Source organism: Neodiprion virginianus, chromosome 5, assembly GCF_021901495.1.
Source record: "Neodiprion virginianus isolate iyNeoVirg1 chromosome 5, iyNeoVirg1.1, whole genome shotgun sequence".
Classification (NCBI taxonomy): domain Eukaryota; kingdom Metazoa; phylum Arthropoda; class Insecta; order Hymenoptera; family Diprionidae; genus Neodiprion; species Neodiprion virginianus.
The window spans coordinates 1,977,134-1,996,933 of record NC_060881.1 but is presented as its reverse complement, the minus strand read 5'-3'; the positions used below and the strand labels follow the sequence as shown (position 1 = coordinate 1,996,933).

General features: G+C 39.8%; 1 protein-coding gene across 1 annotated transcript in view; it reads right to left on the bottom strand.

The window, feature by feature from the left end:
* The window catches only part of LOC124305485 (heparan sulfate glucosamine 3-O-sulfotransferase 1), a 29,591-nt gene extending 20,374 nt beyond the window's left edge, over window positions 1-9,217 (bottom strand). The window contains exons 1-2 of the mRNA XM_046765000.1: window positions 8,887-9,217; window positions 5,146-5,484 (exon numbers count right to left, since the gene is read on the bottom strand). The gene's annotated coding sequence lies outside the window, so the exon portion shown is untranslated. The remainder of the gene's footprint in view (window positions 1-5,145; window positions 5,485-8,886) is intronic.
* Window positions 9,218-19,800: the final 10,583 nt, after the last annotated feature.

Here is a 19,800-nt window from a genome sequence, read left to right as displayed (position 1 = left end):
GGAACCCGGACGCATCGTTTATATTTAAACATCACACTTCTTCCGCGGCCATAGCGCGTTTTTCCTCCCTACACGTGTGTGCACGTATCTTTTCCCTGCCGCAACATCGTCATCACCATTATCATCATCGTACTCGACGTGTAGCGTATCAAGATTATTATTCACTTTCGGGGGTTTCTCGCCGAGGGAATGACGCGGTTTCAACCTCAATTTTCGGAAGGTTCACCCTTATTTTTTTTTTCTCGCCTCTCCTCTTCCATTTTCATATCCTCGGAAGATTTTGCAATAATAATAATAATAATAATGGTGAAGAAAAAAATTGGCGAAGAAAAGATCGTTGCACCTGCGGTTCGAGAAATATCTTGAGAATGGACGAATGGATTTCAACGAAAATTGGTACCGGATTTACGGATCTATAATCACTAGTCTCAAGCAAGGTCAGATTTGCGAAATTTAAATTTGGCGTATTCGATAAACTGAAGAAACAAAACTAAAAACATTTGGATTTTGATGAATATTGGTATTCGTCGGTTTGTTGGGCGGATGATCGCGAATCTGAAGTCGGATTGCGAAATCCAAAATGACGATTCAATAAGGTGGAAAAAAAATCTAAAAATATTCCGATTTCGGTAGAAATTGGTAGGCGGAGGTTTTTTGGGTCACCGATAACGAATCCAAGGTCAGACTTGCAAAATTTTGTAACGATGGATCTATTACAGTGGTCAAAAATAACGAAAAAACTTTATATCTTCATGTAACACGGTATCCGAGGGCTTTGAAATCGTTGATCCGGAATCTGAAGTTGTAGTCGGAAATTCGAATCGGATATTATTCTTTTTCTCTCTCTATAAACTTGGAACCTGCGGTGTGAGAACGGAGGGTTCGAAGGCTGGCTCATTGCCAGTGCAAAACTGATTCTTTTTGGTTTTTGCAGCGGGGAATTTTCAATTGCTCCTCGTTTTCTCTTATCATTCTCTCACGTATCATATTTACAGTCGTATGTTCGTACGAAGTTTCGACGATTGATTGCTCGATGTCAGTTATAATTAATTAGCGTCGTTATACTCCGCACACATCGCACATACCTGGGTCCGCATCGCGGATCGATGATAATTATCGACAGGAAATTAAGGGCACCGGATGTCAGACCATTCGCTTCGTTATCAAGCGCCGAGCCGACGCTGGCTAATTCATATTTCACCCAACTTTTATTCCTATAACTAATTGAAATTTGCTTCACAGTAGATTACGTACCAAGGGAGTAATCGACTTTTATTCCTCTGTCAAGCTTAGGACTTTATTCCCGACTCAACTCTGGCCCTATTATTGAATGAAAAGTCTTTCACTTTTACGTGTAAACGTGCGCTGTCGGTATGAAAATTGTGTTATTATTGAAGGTTTGTAATAATACACGTATATGTTGGTCAAAATAGAAACTAAAGAGAGAATACCAGGAAAGGTGAAAAATTAATTTGCGGGAAATATGACCTCATATTTGCCGCGACGTGTTTATTTATCGTTAATTTATACGAACCGCGGCGAGGAATTCATTTGCCAACGTAAAATAATTATATATATATATATCTGATATGGTATATAATACTATGCATATTATATACATATGTACATACGTATTTTATACTTCCCGGCATCAATTAATTATTTTCATCAATTTGTTCAATTACCTCTTGCGGTTTTGATAATTGATTAAACTCCTCGGTATATATATATATATATAATACATAATTAATATGCATGATATATTAATATCGTACAATTACTGTGCTGTGAGTGTAAATTTTGTGATTGACGCGTGTGTTTAGTTTGCATTTTGTTTTTTTCTTACCATGAATCGTTCAAAATTTTGACACAAAAGCACAACGATATACGCGTGTTATATAATTTATTGAGAAGTCCTTAAATAACTTTTGAAAAAGTAGACTTATCGCAAAATGATAAAGAGACCTTTTTCGTAGAGAGAGAGAGAGAGAGTTCGATTCCCTTAAAAAAATACGTTCTGGTCTGAGATTTTTTTTTTTTTTTGTTTTTAGAAAACAAATCAACACTTTCCCGCGTCATTGATATGGGAAATATGAAATCGCTATGACGCATCTCTAAATATTGATATTAAGAGCTGAAACTTGGACAGTATCCTTTTTTCGTAATTTGGAACAATATTTTTGTCCTGAATTTCGAAAACAAAAAAAAAACAGCTTACCAAGAATGACGCGAACACAGGATGGAAACGCGAACGTCACGGAAATTCGACTTTTTTTGACACTTGAATCCTTTCTTTTTTTCGTTTTTTTTTTCGAACACTTCCGTTCTTCCATCTAGTTTTACGAAACTCGGTGAATTATCACTCTTTTCTTCTTCCTCTTCCGACCGTTACAGTTGGTAAAAAAAACCGTGCATTTATTTCGTAAAAATTGTATCATCCAAGCAACTTTTTAACGGTGTGTAAATTTTTAAATTTTATTACGCAACTCGAGAGAGACACGCTTACTTGTTTCATGCCGATACCCATTACACATTATGTATATCCGCCCACACACACACATACACACACCCACAAGTATCGAGGTTGCCCGCGTTTCAATTTAGTTACATCGTCGAAACCGTGTAACGCGATCTCGCGCCGAGTGATAACACGATACGTATGATATACATATATATGTATATAATATATACAATATACATACAACACACATATATATATATATATATATATATATACGTATGTATAATACGTACATACATTTACACATACTACAGCCATATTGATTTTCTTATTCCCTTATCTTCTTTGCGGTATTTATCTTTTCTCTCTCTCTCTCCCTCTCTTTTATCGGCAAGGGGGATGGCATCGGTATATAATACCTCTCTTATGTCCGATCATACCCGATCAAATTGGATTTTCTCGTACGATAGAATTTTCGACGCACCCTCTCGGGGTTATATTTTTCTACAATCTTATCGTATCGCGTATGCGTATACTGTTTGTATATGTATAAAGCTATATATACTTTTATTTCTTGTCACGTTAAATTTAAAAAAAAAAAAAAAAAAAAACAAAGCTAACGATGACCGTCATTCTTTCGATTCGCAAATTGAAAGAGAAAAATAATCGATGAAATGAGAGAAAGAAGGGGGGGGGGGGGGAGGGGAGTGGGGGAAGATCCTGGATGCGAGGAGAAATTGCGGCGAAAATTTGTATTTCGGTTACAAATAATTATATCCGGGAGAACGGTCAATTTCTTTCTTGTACATAATTATCGATTTTCCCAGGCTGTGTTGCGTATAGTCGTGAATGCCTATGGAATTAATGCAATCTAATCGCGAGGTTCACGTCGTTATTGCACGCGCGGTGGGACGAGTGAGCGGTGGAATTTTTTCTTTTTTTCTTTTTTTTTTTTTTTTTTTCTCCGCGGATGGTGTAACATCGATTATCCGATCAACCGAACAGAGGGATGCGATACGTGCTTGGGATGATGTTATTCTTTATACGCCTTGCGTGTGTGCTTTCTTATTGTTTTTTTTTTTTTTTTTTTTTTTTTTTTTTCACTCCTTCCATCCTATCTTTTCTCGACGAGAAAGACGCGCAATTCGATTTTTAATAAACTCCGACGATACAAATAATACAAATGTGGAAATTGTTTGTACAAAAGTTGAAAAACAATTTTAAATACAATAGCTTAAATAGTTTGAGGATAGACGGGTATATTATGTATGTACCGCATACCGTACAGTTTTTATGTAACAAAGTCACCATAGGTCACGGTTAGCGTGAGCTTTACCAATGTAAAGGAAATCCTCTCCTACATATACATATATACATATATATATATATATATATATATAGGTATAACATGTGCTTGGTTACTCAAACTTTTCCGTTATGTACAAACTTATCATACATAAATATATATATATGTTGCGGGGTTTGGTACGTTGAAGAAGAATTTTTGAAAATAAAAAAAACTAAAACGTACGCAAAATTGCGCCGCATTGTGCGTTGTTTTTTTAATTTCCCTTTTTTTTTATTATCATTCTTCAACGCAAACTTGAAACGCGCAAATTGCAAATTGCAAATTGCAAATTGCAAGGAGTCAGTCAACGGTCGGAAGTTTGGCTAGCGGGGAGGAAGGATGTACCCACGTACTTGACAAGCAAATTAGGTATGAGAGAAAACTTGGCAATCGTGGTGCCCCCTTCGGTGAAATTGAATGAAATTTACGCGATAATCTTCTACCGTTACAGCGGAGTAAAGTTTTCCCGATAAAACATGTCGTGTGTAACGTAAATAATAAATTAGTTTTTTTGTTTTTTTTTTGTTTTTTTTCTTACGTTATTATTATTCGTTAGACTTTTGCGATATGTAAAGTCATTCCTTTTTGTAACTACGTAGACTATATATATATATACCCTCGGAAAAAGTAAGTGTATAAAAATTGAAAAAAAATTATAGCAAAAAGTTTAATTTCAAAGTTATAACCTTACGCGTGCATGGAAATGAAAATTTTAACACCGTCTGGAAGAGATTTTTATGGGACGTTTTTTTTTTTTTTTTCATCATCTCTACGGTACACTTCGTGTATAGACAATGCATTGCATGTAGTAAAGATTAATTTTTGAAGTAACTTTTGCGCCAATATGGAAAGAAAAATGTTGCAGATTTTACTCGTCCTGTGCTTAATATACGAACACGGTACTTTTTCGGAGTTGAGAGTTTTTTTTTTTTTTTTTTTTTTGGCACAGCTCGGACCGTTTTTTTTTTTTTTTTTCTTATTATAGAAAACGAAAACACTCGGAAAAATTTGAGTTTCAGGGCTTTGTTATTTATAGTTTCAGCAACGTTTTGGAAATTTTTCATTGAATTTAATAACAAAATGACGGCATGGCGCGTTCAAGTAGCGAACGACCACAATTCCGCGCGTGAACTTTCATCCGATCGAATCGAAAAACTTTTACGCAATATTCGAAGCTTGTTTATCGATCAGAGACCGTGTCTAGATTTTGCCAAGTTCGTGCCCAAAAATTTTGTAATTTTTTTCGCTTTTTTTTTTTTCTCTTTACCATTATTTGAAAAAAACTTCTATCCTACCAAATCTACGTAACATTTTACCGGCTTGTTCAACGACTCACCTGAATTTAATTTCTCTATCTATTCACACGAAATCCTTGTGAATTCCTCGTCCTTTTCAATCATCCGCCTCGAATAGACGGCAGGTACCAACAGCTTCCCAGCTGCATCCGGTACCTCAAAGTCATCCCGGTTTGTTTGCGAACAATCGCATGATTAGCGATCTGCTTTTTTATTCATCTTCTAATTTTCTTTATTCCTTTTCTTTTTCCCCCCTCTCTCTCTCTCTCTCTCTCTTTCTCTCTCTATCGATGATTGGATTATACCACGCGTGTGTATAATTTGTACTCTGCAACGAGGTTATTTTACTCCGCTCGGTTGTGGTTCTCAAGATATTTAGCCTGGAACAGAAAAATCAAAAAACAAAAAAACAGTTAAAACGTATTGCGTGCAACGTTCTCATTTCGCTGTTATGTATATATGTATATGTGTAATATACATATATACATGATTTTATAACTCCGGGCATTAAATGAGAAGACGAAAAAAGGTAATCAACCCTTGTGATTCGTCGTGCAGTTATTTTGCATTTAACGGTGAAAACGATTCTTTCAAAACGAGTTTCTATCAACTATTAATCGCATTATTATTATTATTATTATTATTATTATTATTATTACACATTACAGATTTCCGTGTAAAAACAATTATTCACCGTATAAATATAGAACGAAAGGTACAAAAAAAGGAACATTGAAATTGTCATCAACGAGAATTAACATATAATTGTAATAATATGTATAAAATTTCTATTTTAATAACGATATTTTAGTACCAGGTTAAACCTTTTTATTGTAAATTTTATTCCTCTCGTTCGTTTCCCCGAATAATTTTTTTTTTTTTTTTTTATCAGAGCCTGTAATACGCGTAAATTATTATCGTGGGAATTGTATTCGTCGTTGTAAGATATTCACGGTTTCGTAACACGTAAATACGATACGTAAATTGGGCAGCGTGAGCTTCTCCTCGACTTTTGCGCGTGTTAAATTTTAAGGCAATTCAACAATATCCCGCGACTGATTCTCCTCGTCCCTCCTCTTCGTTCGTTACATACACCCTTACATATTATACACACACACACACACACACATATATATATACATGAGTGTATAATAAATACGGTGTATAAGCTTCACCCCGGCTAACCCTCTGTAGTATATAATAATACTCGTAGATGGGTATATAGTTATGTATACCTCGTATGTACTCGTCGTTGTTGAAATCTCGCGAGGCGAGCTGTAGCTCTGCAAATTCCCCGGACAAATATTGTACCTGCTCCTTCAAGAAGGAGAGAGTATGACGGAAAAAAAGGGAAAAGAGAAAGAACAAAAAGAAAAAAAAAAAAAACTTTTAGGGATAGGAGGAGGAGGAGGAGGAGAGGAAAAAAAATTGTTCGATGTAAGAGAAATGATCTGAATTTTGTATCTTATACGGAGAGACAGAGAGAGAGAGAGAAAGAGAGAACGAATTAATGATGATTTATAAGCAAATATTGTTTAAGCAACGTTCGGTGTAAATTTTCAATAATTTCAGAGTCGTAATTATGTGATCGTATATTTTACATAATTGATAGCAAAGTTCGATAGAAGAGATTGTAAGAAAAGTTGTTGCTGTGCGGGTGAGAAAAATGATCACGGTAACGAAGTGACTGATTATTAGGTGGCAAAAAAACAGACGTACATGTATAAATGTAAAGAAAAAGAGAGAGAGAGAGAGAGAGAGAGAGAGAGAGAGAGAGAGAGAGAGAGAGAGGGAGAGGGAGAGGGAGAGGGAGAGAGAGAGAGAGAGAGAGAGAGAGAGAGAGAGAGTAAAAATACGTGGTGGACATTTTGTTATTTTTTTTTTTTTCCATCACAATCCGAACACGAAGAAATATTTACAACATAAATATTAAAGTGAAAATTTTGAATTCCTTATTTCGGCTTTTTTTTTTCTTTGTATAATTAAGGAGAAATACACACCGTGTAAGAAAAGAAGGAGAGACAGAGACAAATTTGTACAATAATATACAAAAATCTACGCGGTGAAAAAAAATTTAACCAAGCACAATGTATTTTTGCAATTGGTCCGGAGATGGGAGAAGAAAAGAGGCACGATTCGAATCTCAGGTGAGCGCATTGATGTGTGTCGTATGATAACAGTGGCCGAAGAGACTTTCTTAGATAAGAAATATAAGGAAAGAGGCGATACGAGGGCCGAGGGGAGAATTGTAGTAAAATGAAACGGAGAACTTTGAACGTACGTAAAACGTAAACGTGCAGGGGAGAGCGTAAAAACCGTCGAAATCACGTTTCTACGATCTCTATGCGTTATAATAACCGCTCGGATTATTCCGCGGTGTGCAGGTCATCTTTCTTGGCTGCGTGGGCGAGGAGAAAATTAGATCTGTCTGTGTGTGTGTGTGTGTGTGTGTACATGGGGCGTTCCACGCCAACTCGGTGAACGGTTGACATTGACTTTTTTTTTTTTCATTTCACCGAGGATTTTTCCTACCTTAGTACGAACCCTGAACTTTGTACAAAAACCGAGAAAAGTTTTTGTGACGAAAGAATATCGAACACATGTACTCGAGGAGTAAAGATCGAATCGAGATATTTGTACCGGTGAAAAGTTGACTCGAAAAATATTCTCAAGCTTTTTTTATCACACGAATTCTTCCGTTTGAAAAATTTAGCCCTCTTCGAGAGAGAGGAAAGATGTTGGAAATTGTTTGCCGTGGGTATCGACTACGGGAAAATTGATTTCGCGACGTTTGTTTCAGTTTCCATTTTTCATTTCAACGAGGTGAAAAATATATTTCTGTAATCGTTGTTGTATTTAACAGGGACGGATGTTTCATGCGGTGGCAAAAAATTGAAGCGGAAATCGCGGAACGAATGAAAAGAGAGCGAGAAGCTATTCAGGCGTCGTTGTAATAAATAGCCAAGCTATCGTTACGCTGTATCGCACGATACCTATTTTTAATACCAAGTGCAATCCTTACGTATCAATTTCAAATTCCACGCATATCGTCCGATATACAACGCGTGCGTGTATTGCAAATACCTAGACGCGAGTTGCATAAATCTTTGATCTGTAAGTTTGTACGCGCGTATATTACGCGTAGCTAGTGAATTATATCATACATTACCGATATTTGCGCGTTTCAAACGTGCCGGAATGCGTTTTATTCCACGCGATTATACATCCGCAAAAGTACGAGACGTATCGATGATTCTGTTCAGCAATTATTTTTTTTATTTCCATAATCCTCGTTACTATTACGAGTATAAACTACGATGCACGCGGTGTGTTATTGTCTCAATATTTCACTAGATAGAAAAATTACTGGAACACCGTGCGAAGGTCTAGATACAGAATATACATGGATAAATAATCAGCCGTGCGGTATTAAAATTAACAATACCACGGCAGAAATATTTAGAAAATCCTATTATTAATTTCATATACATACGTGATGCTGCAATCCTTACATACCAATTTCAAATTCCATACACATCGCCCGATATACAACTAGGGCAAAGACGAGTGATTAAAAAAAAAAAATCCTTGGTAAAATAAAAAAAAAAAAAAAACTATCACGGTTAATCGTTTACCGAGTTGGCGTGGAATGCCCCTTACATGTTTGTATTAAACATCCTACATCTCGTAGATCAAGGAAAGTGGTGCTCTTGAAGAAATGATGCGAAGAAAAAAAAGTTGGGGGCGGGGGGGGGGAGAGAAAAATGGACTTCGACTCTGACCTCAGCCAATTTCGGTATCACGTAAGTACGAAGGAAGAAACCGGAGCTTTTCCGAAAAGAGCCGCGATCGTTGGCCGCGAAAAAACACGGCGGAAAATTCCGCGCACCTTAGAAATTGTTCGGACGTCTAGCCGGCGACGTCGTGACTGCAATAACGAGAGTCTTCGGCGTCTGTGAGGCAATTCGCCTGTAAACCAGCTCAGCTGTGCACACTGCGAAAGTGGCGGTAATAACCGTATTCCTAATGGCCGAGTCATGAACGGGGGATGAAAAAGTTGCCGACTTTTCCAACCTTCTTCTTAACTTGAGTCGAGGCTATAAAAGAACAGAGGTCGAACCGCCGGGTGAAATAGCCACGCCGGTTTTTATACGATACAACATTAATTTATACGTAAAATCGACACGGTCTTACAATTTCACATATATTTAAATACGCGTGTTGATTTTCCGAGGAAAAAATCTTTCTCTTCTCTGTGTCGCTTGTAATTTTCTTTTCTTTTCTTTTTTTTTTTTTTTTGACGTTGGTTGGTATATTTGAAACTCTTTGTATCCTTGTAAACGGCTTGTTGTCGTTATTGATCGAAAATTCATCCCCCCCCACCCCTATCTCAGAATTGATGAGAATATAATAGAGCGAAGTATAAAATTGCATTGAAATTTTCACGATTCTTCGAGGAAGTCTATTACTGAGGTACCAAGAGACTGAAAAACCACAGCACACCCTAAAATACAGTTTAAACGAGAGATTTTTTTTCCAAAGTTGGTTTACCTCGGTGAAAAAGTTTCGAGTGCTCTTTAAACGGTGAATTTATACCGGCGTGTATGCGTTCGCGTATTTTGCACACAACGAGTCGCCAATTTCCTTATCTGGCTGTCTGCGTGTGAGGAAAGAAAAAAAAAAACAAAGTAAATAAATTTATCAAATCGAATAAAATAATATTACGGTTGGGGTAAGTATCAGGGCGGTTCATTTTGTAAGTTTTTTTTTTTGTTTTTTGTTTCCTTAAGGTTTCGACTGTCGAAAAATTTGCAACGAACGGTAAATATTTTTTTTTTTCCAGTATCCGTCAGAAATTTTTCCAGTGACGCTTTGAAAAAAAAAAAAAATAGGTCAAAAATGAAAAATCCCTAGCAAGTTTATGCCCGAGACCGCGGAGTCTCGTACAGTCCATCATCGAACGATCGATTTGCAAAGTTTGGGAGAAAAGCTTCGAGCTGCTGGTCGTAACTCGAACTCTACCTTTGTTATACGTACGTTATACGTGCATGTATAAACGTACCATACACCCATACATAAATATTACCGAAGCTCTCAATTCAAAGCGAAACAGAACACGCCGGGGAGAGAGAATCGAGGGTAGCTTTCGTTCCTCCGGACGAAGTTAAGGGCCGAATTAATGACCTGGCTTAGGTCGACGGTGGCGCGGTGAACGTGAAGAGGAGGTTGTCGCTCCTGACGGTGGTTTTCCCCTATGTGGCAATCGGCAAAGTGTCTCCATTGTTCCTATACGTATGTAACCACCCCCTGTGCAAGGTACAAACGGCACAAAGAGAACCTCGGTACCTCGGTTATATTATACCTATACGTGTCAGAGTTCTTGGGTATACGGGTACGTCCATGTGTTCGTTCGTTTCACCCTCTGCAGCTTTCTCAACTGTTAATTTCATCCTGCAATTGCGTCACAAGGATCTCTCGAGGACCGGAAACGAACTTCCGAGGTCCTCGGAACTCCCGAACCCTTGAATGTAGACAACCTCGGATGGATAGGATGCCCCGAAATGGTCATTCATGACGGTGGATTCTGACCGTTGGTATGTGATGTTTTCGCTGAGCTACTTCACGTCGGTTGTACAACCTAGGAACGTCATACGTATGTGCTGTGTGTAACTTAGGACAGAGCCTTGAAAAGGTTATTCTTCAAATTGGAGCTGATTTCCTAGTTCATTCAGATTTTTGGTTGGATTCCATTCAACCTTTTCAGGGCCACGTCAAATCTGTCGAAAGGATTTAAATGAAATTTGGTATACGGGGGTTTCTCGGATCCCTGATTGCGGATTTGGATTCAAAATTTGGAAATTCAAAATGGCCGAGCGAAATTCAAAAAGTCATTTGATTTCGGTGAAATTTGGTACTCGGGGATTTTCTAGGTCGCTGATTACGAATCTGAACTCGAAATTACAAAATTGAAAATAGTGGATCCAATATGGCAATATCTGGTAACTTTTGGGGTTTTGGTCCATCATAATGGATTCACCGCTTTGAATTTTCAAATTTTAAGTTCAGATCCGTAATCGGCCGTCCAAAAACTCCCCCGTATACCAAATTTCATCCAAATCCGTTCGATATATTTGAAGTACCCCTGAAAGGGTTGAATGGGGCTATCCACCCTCTTCGGGGCACGAGTTATAGTTGAGATAAAAATCTGAAAAAATTAGGAAATTATTTTTGAATTATGCGGAGGTGATTTGAGGGGCGAACCGGTCGATATTCAAAAATGACCTTTTTAAGGACCACCCTAACGGACCCGTACGATTCTTTAATGCCGTAGGGATATTCAGCAGTCACGCGAAGAGGTTTCCTCCGTTGTAAAAATGGCGAACCTTTCCAAACCTCTTCTTTTCTTCGGGCTTATTTTTCCATCCGCATCCGAAGTTCCAGCCGTTGATGTTGAGAAAAAAACGTCATCCCTTAGCAGATCCTCCCTATTTCTTCCTCTTCCGGCAGCTGTTATACCACGTCGCACTTGTACCGATGGCTTTTCTCCCTCGTATCCTCGATTCTCCCGCAGAACCATCCCGCGTACCCGAGGCTCTGGTAGTAAACGACTTAGAGGGCGGATGGTGAAAGGAAAAACTCGACGAATTTTCCATCCCCGTTCAACAAGATGTCAAGTATGCTTGTATCAGGTTTATCGCGGCGCTGATCGTCGAGTGCCAAACACCTTTTTTAAACAACTTGCCGTATTTATACGCGACTCCGGTGCGATCTCTTTTAACCAACGCTGTTCAACCCCCAAAAATTTAGCTCGCGTAGAATTCTCGCTAGACTAGCTAGCAGCCAGTCCGGGTAAATGGAAACCTTGGAGTTTCAATTTATACTTGTCCTACTTTCTCACGAGCCGAGTCTGCGTAACTATATTTCTCATCGTGCATGTCCTACTCGTTGTGGGTGCACAACGTAAGCAGATTTCTCAAGATTAAACGTTTTACGGATCGAACAAATAATTTATATCAATTATCCAAACCCAACAAGTTTCGACGCCGGATTTCAAGTGGTTACAATTCGTCTCCAGCCGAAACGGATCGAGTGTTTTTTTCATTTCACGCTTCGGCATTTATGCGATTTCAACCGACTGTATCTGAAATATTCCAGCGTAACGGTTTGAAAAATAGTTGATTTTCGCCACATTTTTTTTTTTTTTTTTATACCGTCGAATCAAAAGCACTCGCGAAGAAAGGAAAATAATAATTTTTAACCGTTTGTTTTTGTTTTATTTCTTTTACATTTTTTCTCCTTCGCGGTTTTCTCGAAACGTGGTTTTTCATAACGTTGGACACTCTGAAAAGAAGAGTTTTCAAGCTATCGGTCTCAAATTCGAACACAACATTCTTCACACCACGATCTTTATCTTGCCACGGCAACTTTTTTTCGTTGTTGAAATCTTCATATTTTTTTTTTAAATAAAAACTGTCAAAAAAAAAAAAAAACAGACCAAATGCAATAAATTTTTATCAAACCGCCACCATTCTGTCAATATTTGTATAAATATAAAAAAAAAAAAAAAAGAACACCTTCGCAGCAAGATAGCGGCTTTCATACCGATTAACAATATTTTTACATACTTTGCTTTACACAATATTTATCGTTACACTTTGCCCGCCGTGGGTAACCACTTTTTTTTTTTCAAAGCCATTTTCATCCTTACGAAATAAATTTAAACAGAACAGCAAATAAACGTGTAAAAACTTAATTATCTGTTCTTCGCGGGTGCTTTGATTTGACATTAAAAAAAAATCAGACTTATCAGCCTATTTTAACCGTTAACGAAAACAAAAAAAAAAAAAAATCGAGGAAATCAGCAATTTTTCGAACCGTTAGACTAGATCGATCCCTGAATAAAAAGACGAGATAACCGATTATTTGTAATTGAAAATCGCACGACGAAAAAGTAATTGATTGAAATATCGGCTCTTCGACAGTTTTCGCACACGTTTCTCTTCACGTTTTCACGTGATCGTCGGATGATCCCGTTCCAATTACGTATCAACTAAATTAGCAATTCCTCGTCTTCTCGTCGACACTTCCGGCCGGTCGACATCAGATTCTGCGACATCCGGTAGGTGACAAATGTAGCTGTCAAAGTATCATCGGCCACGTGTCAGTGTATAATCGAACTCGGAGTCAGTTGGACGACGTGCTTTTCTCTCCTCCTTCCATCTGTTCCTCTACGAGCTTTACACGTATCTACACACACACACACACACACGCGCGCGTGTATAATACGGAGTTACGGACGGTACGTGGTCCCGCAAGCTCTTTTCCGAGCAAAGGAGCCGAGGCTGCTTCCGGTTCTTCGTCTTGTATACGTCTTCCGCACACACGCACACACACACACACAGAGGTAAACGTTCACCAGTGGTAAAGAGAAAGAGAGGCCGAGAGGGTCGGCTTCTCCCCTTTTTGCGCAACTACTGCTGCTGCTACTGCTGCTAATTACGCGCCTTACCTCCGCCATCCTCGACTTCTAATTGCCCCATGTCGCTACCCAAATTGAATTCTTGTTCAGACCTCGAGGGGTGCATCCCTACACCGGGTTGCGAAGGTCGCCCAATTGCCAAGACGGAAACAAACCATGAATTTGCCGAAAACGAGGAAACGCGTTGTTACAGCCACTACTTCGTTTCTTATTATATTATTACATTATTATATTAACCTCCGTGTGCTTGTAACCCGCGGTTCCTGACGAAGGGTATAATTGCAGTGCTTGCGGCTTTCTTTACTTTATTAATTTTCACTCTCCCTCTCCCTCTCCCTCGTTTCGCAAACGCAGTCAATATTTCTCGGTATAGTTGTCGTTTGAATATCGGAATAAAGAGAGAGAGAAGTTAGAGAGAGACGGAGGTTAACGAAACAGAAAAGTTAGAGACGGATTAGGCAGTCGGCCTAGATCTTCTCGCCAGGAACGACGAGTATAACACCAGGTGAGACACTTGCAGTTAATATCGAATCCGGCGACTGAAATCATTTGAGTTAAACTTGAGCCACGAAAGCAGCATCTTTGCATTATCTTTTTGCGATTCGCTCTTCGAATAATCTATGTGTTACGTTTGTTTCTAGGGGTCAAGGAGCCTGTCTCAAATAATAAAACAGTAAACAACATGCAAGGTGATAAAATAAATGTTAATTTATCGATAACCTCCAACGCTTCGGTTACATTTTCTTTTTTCTTTATCCTGACTCGTCATTTGAAATTCTTTTATTTTTTGTCGTATGACATATCGGTGGGAAAAAAAAAAAAACTCAGTATTTTGTGATAAGTATAGTATTATCGCTGTTAGTCACATAAAAAAGTAAATTTCTCATATTATTTCAACGTTAACTTTGAATAAATTTTAACAGAGTTTAATTATCAAAAAATTATATCGTACGGTTTTTTTTTTTTTTTTGTTGCATAGCATTGAATTTCCTAAAAAAAGAACTATCCAACGTTTATCTACATTGTCTCGTTGCTGAGCTAAAAAAGTACCGAAATTAATGAAATTATTATGGCGTGTTAATTAAATGGAAAATGTAAAATTGCGGTCAGGAACCATTAAACATTAACATTAAGGATTCAAATTATAACAGGCGTCTTGTTTTCTATTCCTACAACTATTAAACGTGAGTATTTGAGAAAAAAATTATGTACATATACGTATAATCTCGAGCCTGTGCTCCAGGCCGAGCGGAAATGGCGCTTCGGGGCTCGCTTGGCCGGAAGCCAACTTTTGTTGTTGAATTTAGCATAAAAAGCAATTATACCGAGAGGTAATACGTATGTTGAAAACAGATAACCGCGGATCCAACCCCCGAGATCAGTTCCAATAATACCGCTCGATTCGTTCCGCGACTTTTCCATTTAACTCCCTGACTTTTTTCTCGTACAGCTTTCGACAGGCTGGCTGTAGCTACGTGTAATGTCTGCATGGAAGTGAGTTTCGAGGGAAAAGTTAAAAAAAAAAAAAAAAAAAAAAAGAAATAGAATAAAATTGAAGATAAAAAGATCTAGGACCGAGTTAGAACATGGATTTTAAATAAATGAAATTTTACCGACTCTCTTTTTTCCGCCACTTCTTCGATCGGAACGATACATTCGATCTGCTTTTACTTCCGCGCGGATGTGATTGACTTGACGTTAATTCGAATTTGATTTATCCCGAGGTTCTCTCGTAAGTTCCGAGTTTCACGACACGCGTGTTTGTACAATTTCCTTCTTTCCGGAATCGTCCTGTAATCGATAAACCCCAATTCCGACTAGGATAGAAGGTATTGTTCGGTTATTCCAATCCTCTATAAATATCCATATAATAGAATCTGGCTTCCGCCGGTTTCGCGCATTTATATGTAGATGATACAGCGGAGTTTATCTGTTCACCGTCATCTTCTCTCATGTATCATCTATTCATTCGTAATCTCTACACAATATCGCGCGTGTCTCTTCGATCGTACCCACCCGCCTATCTATGTAGAAACTGGTGTACAAAGATATCTGTATTCGTAAGATAGACGATGATATAAACCCTTTACATTGCTGGGTATACAAAACAAGCTACCCGACAGATAAGGCGTCGAGTCTCGGGGGTTGGAAGGTACGAGGACAGTCACAGTCGACGCGTATATCGGCAAAGAATGATTTATTTTCACAGTGGTGCGAGGAGGCACGTCTGGAGGAGGTGAAGTCGGAGGGAATGCGAAGAACTTGGTGGGTAATCCAAACTCTGTTTCTTTCTCTATTTTTCAGGTGCGGGCGAGAAAGCAAAAACGAAGAAGAAGAAGAAGTAGAACGCAACCTACGAGCTTACGCGGATGGTTCGTAGGTATGTACCTCATTTCGCGAAGGGGGAACGAACGCGAACCAGTCTGTCACTGTCCGCCAAAGATATCGACGTCGTGGTTAGCTCGCCGGCTCTGCTACTCTATCCTCCAGACTGACGGTGAATTTTGCCCGGGGAAATCGTATCGCTGGATTAAATGAAATATTGACAAAACAACTCGGCTCTTGTACCACGATATCACCCTTCGATCTGCTACCCATTATTTTCGTCATTCGATTCCTCGGTAACAAAAGAAATCAACGAAGATGAAGAGAACAACATTGTATTCCTTCAAATAATTACACATACTATATATATATATATATAAGTATATAATGTACCATCATTACGCTCTTTATTCTTCTGTGATACCTCCTCATACCACGATGCGATTTGTCATCTTCCGGCTTATAATTGTTGTAGATTGAAAGACGTAGCGCAGCGATCGTCAGCGTCGTTCTTGAACCGTACGCGTCACTTGATGTTGGCATCAATGACGTCAGAAGTGCACTGGCCAATTGTACGATTTCGAAAATTTGGCGGGACATTTGAATCGGAGAATCAACCGAACCGCAGGAATGATGAAATTCCGCCGTTACGGATCGGAGGATTTTACTTCGGCCAAAGCATCGTTGAGTCGGTGGTTGGATAGACGGAAGGAATGTGAGTTGGGGCGCGAAACAAGGATACGTAACAATCAGACGATGGCTGCATATAATCACGTCGTCTTCCTCTTGAACGTCAATTCCCTTCGCTGCTCTTAAGAGCTGTTTATACCCACCTATACGCGTGCGATAGACACAGGTACGAATCCCTGAATATCTCTACACGTATATTCATGGTACTAACGGGTGGGAATGCGGTGCTGTAACGGTAGCTAGCATAACGCGTTAGGCGTATGCAGCGATACGCGATCCGAAGCCCCGTTCCTGTATAATTCCAACGTTTCCCGACAAGCAGAATTTCACCTCGCTCGGTATCCATAGTAACCGACGTCGACGACGACCACTACGACGCACGGGGTGTACCTACGTTACGTACAATACACGGTACACCTTTATTCGTGCACCTTTAGACATACGCGTGCGTGTTGTGTGTGTTTATGTACGATGTGGGAAAAGCTCCAGCCGTGGTTTTGTAATAGAAAATGGGGTAAGAGAAGCGGAAAAAAAATGAATGAATAAATTTACACGCAACGGAAACGAGAAAATGAACGAAAAAGAATGAAAGAAATGCACTCGCACCTCTCCAGTTCAACCCCAACGACGGTTGAAACCGGCTGCCGTGACGTCATGCGACGACATCGAGCCTTCTGACGTCACTATTCGCACCACAGCCAAGTTGTACACCGAACGAATCGCGGCAACGTCATCGTTTATTTATCGAAACGATTTTCTCGATCAATGAGAATTATTTCAACGAGTGTAATTATGGGGATGCAATTTCAACTGCTGTATAATACGTGGCGCCGATTTTCAAATTTCAAATCAATACTTCATTTTATAGTTTCGCGCCAAATCTAAATCTTATTCGTAATTAATCTAGAGTCATAAGATCAGTTACATGTCGACGAAAGGTTATGGGTTTCAGCAAAAACTTGAAGTGATAAAGAAATGAGAAGAGATTTACCAAATTTCACGAGGCAACGTTTTCTGCCCGCCGTTTAAAAATTGGAATTAGTTGGAGACTTGCAAGATATCGTGACATATTTTACCGAACACGTCCATCGATGATGCAATTGTCGTACTGTATACGTGACGAATGCTTCCACGTCAGAGTTGGATAAAATTTTCTACTTGTTCGGAAGAAAAAAAAAAAAAAATTAAACGAATCCAGAATAGATGGAATAAAGAGGAGATAAACAAACTGTTTGATTCTCGTCGTGCAATAAATTGACGCAACGGAGGAGGAGGAGGAGTACGAGTACCAGTACCAGATCATCGGTCTCGTCGGTCTCGTAGGTGTCCACGGGGACCTTTAGCTAGCGTCAACTCGTTAATCATTAATGACGTCACACGGCGCGCGTAAACCTCGTGGAAGCCTTGCGTAAACGACTCGGACATTGAGCAGAGGAGAAGCGGCGGCGCGTCGCGTCGCGTCGCGGCAGCGAGTAGCACTGTGATGTGCGGGAAGCATCGGCGAGGGGCAAAGGGGCAGACTAACGGTACGAAGAGGAGAGGTAAACGGACGCCGGGAATGCCCAGGGCGAATGAATTCGGGTTATAAATTCACCCCTCGATTCATACCGTGCACGTCGTAACACGCAGAGCCCCTCGGACGTACGCGCCCGCGTTAATTTCTTTACACGCGCGCGTAGGCGGAACACGTCACTCGCTTTTGCCTCAGTCCGGGAAATTTGAAGGAGAATATAATGCAGGGGCGATCGGCAGGATAAAAAATATGCGGTTTAAAATGTGGAGTTATAGGATACACGGAGCATTCGAATTGCAGTCTAGTAGTAAAATAGGTACTCGCCTAGTCAGGCCGACCCAAGTTCAGGTTAGTAGACCGCAGGTAGCCACTGTAGTTTCCGTCGTTTTTTAAGACCGTCCCGTTATGGTGTAATATTCTTCCGGTGCGCGGGTGATGATCTCGAATCATTCCTCATCGGACGTAACGTGACGACGACGACGACGTTGTTGTGCTCGGATTATGCATCGCGGCATGCATGCACACCACATCGTACCGCACAATGTTGATACACGTACGCACACTGAGAGAATAACACAGAGAGAAAGAAAGAGAGAGAATGATAGAGAGAGAGAGAGAGAAAAAGAATGAGTGAACGGTCAGACAAGCACCCGCGAAATTTTCTTGTACACGCACGACACTGATAGCCGAGGACAATGCCGCTGCGCTCGTTTATCAATTTCGATTTACGCGGGGGTTCAATTATACCGTGGAGAAATTTAAATCTAGTGATATGGTTTTTTGAACGTTGATTTATTGTTTATTCGTGGGTAAACGACGCCGATGATCTTTCTTTCGCGGCGTCCACCCAGGGTCGGCCAAGTCAATTGGAACCTCGGCAGAGAACTGGCGATTACCAGACTCGGCGATGCTCACGGCGCCCGCGCCTCCGATCTCGGCGCCGACGCCGACGCCGAGCTTTCCCCACCATCGACGGCTCTCTGAGGGCTCGTACCTACCGCCGCCGCCACCGCCGCCGCCGCCGTCAAGACCGTATACCCAGAGGTGGTTGCTTCCCGCTATTTCCTTTTGACGGAGCTCCGGGGATCGAGATACTCTCTGGACGCCAGGGAACTCATGATAGCGATTGCAACGGTAGCTTGGAATTCGCTACGGAAATTACATTTAACGCGATGGTAATTGACTACTGTTCGAGGAACGGGATTCCCCGAATGAATCGTAACCAAAGTAATGAAATAATGTATGGGTCTATGATAATTGTTATAGCGGTCGAAATAACGTGCATTCGGCTATAACGATATACCGATTTTCAAATCCCAAATGTATTCGAGTCCTAATACCATTCTCATAACAAAAATTTATATTTTTTTTCAAACTGCCCTGTCATGAATTTCACGAATACGTTATGTCGCCTCAATTAATAAGTTGCAAAGTCGACTTCGTCTGAATGCGCGCGATCATGTAATAAATCGCTAGCTGTACTGAGAAAAAAAAAAAAAAAATATTAATGGTGTGGTAAAAAATTTGATGCATGTATATTGTACTTGAACTTTATTAGTTATTTATTTCTTTCTTCACGTCAGATGATCGTCTATATTCGTACATATTACATAGATATAACGTTGATGAGACTCGGCGCTCGGTCCGGCCGTCCTATCGACGTAACCATCATCAGACACGAGAAGGATA